This window comes from Vombatus ursinus, unplaced genomic scaffold, assembly GCF_900497805.2.
Source record: "Vombatus ursinus unplaced genomic scaffold, bare-nosed wombat genome assembly UNPS02014816.1, whole genome shotgun sequence".
In the NCBI taxonomy this organism is placed as follows: Eukaryota; Metazoa; Chordata; class Mammalia; order Diprotodontia; family Vombatidae; genus Vombatus; species Vombatus ursinus.
Window position 1 is genome coordinate 7,225,990 of NW_020954594.1, and position 1,471 is coordinate 7,227,460.

The following is a 1,471-nucleotide window of genomic DNA, read 5'->3' on the forward strand; positions in this document are numbered from 1 at the left end:
TCTGCATTCAAATTCCATAGTTCTTTCTCTGGATGTGGATAGCATTTTCCATCATGAGACTCGTGGAGATGTCTTAGATCCTTGCATTGCTGAGAAGAGCTAAGTCTATCAAAGTTAGTCATAGCACAACATGGCTATTACTGTGTACAACGTTCTCTTGGTTCTGCTCACTTCACTCAGCATCAGTTCATGCAAGTCTTTCCAAAACCTCTTCATCTTGGAAGCTCACTCCAGCCCTGGAATTCACATATTGGAAATGCCGGCTCCCCTTACAGCCTCTCCCTCTGATAGGATGGCTCCTCCCCAAACCTCCATTCAAGGAGGGTACCCAGGCCAGCCATGTCTCATTCCTCTCCAGCATGCCCTCAGGACTTTCTCTACCGTCCCCTTCCCAGTACTGTCATCTTCCTCTCCTTCCCCTCCCCCAAGATTTTCAGCTTCCCCCATAAAACATAGGCTCTTTAAGAGCAAGTACCAGAGATCTGTTGGCAAATGTTTAACAAACTACTCTCTTAAAAAATGTATCATTGACACATGTTTAAGTTTAATTTGCATTATTAAAATATTCTCTATCATTTTCTTAAATCTAGATTATCAACAAAACAATAAATCAGACCCTGGTTTACAGTATTCACCAATTTCTGAGCTATAAATGTTTACACTGGCTTTAGCACATCCCTGGCAGACACTGTTTTTCTGCTTGTATTTGTATTCTCAGCATAGTGCCTGGCACACAGAAAGTGGTTAATAAATGTTTATTGACTGACTGACTGACCGGTTGTTAATAGTTTGTAGCAACTTACATTCTAATGGAGGAGACAACAAATGTAGGGAATTGGTGGTCAGGGAAGAGAGTTTTGGTCTTGGAAGTCACAGGAATGCTTAGAGAATCAGTTGATATACTCTTTTCCTATAGCAAAGGTAATATTGATTTGATTACAGTTATCAGAGCAAGAGGTGGAGGGAGGGGCATAGATGTATGGTGGCAAGGTGGATGGTAAGAAGGTGGCTGGGATGGATTTTGAGATCATACCTTGGTGGGGTCAACCCTTGGCATTTTTAGTACAAGAATACAATACTAACACAAGTGACAACTGGCTTTATGCCATATCTACTGATATTGGGGTGTGAGTCACACTTCCCTAGTTATTTGTGCTTTGGAGTCTTGGAAGGTGGAGAAGATGTAGAGATGCACAACCAGCACTAGTCCGTGTCTGGCTTGCCCCTGAATAAAACTCACCATTCTACTATCAAAGAATAAGCAGAGAGGAGTGTCATAGTTCCATGCACCTCAGCAGACAGTTATGCCAGGAAGCAGTCCCAGCAAAGGTCAGAGGAGCAAACCAGTAGTGACATTAGGTGCTAGGGACTGTCTTCTCTCAACCAACCTCTTCTGACTCTTCTTGAGGCTATGAAACGATCAGCATTTGGAAACTTTGTTTTATTGCATTAACCTCCTTTGCTTGCTCCT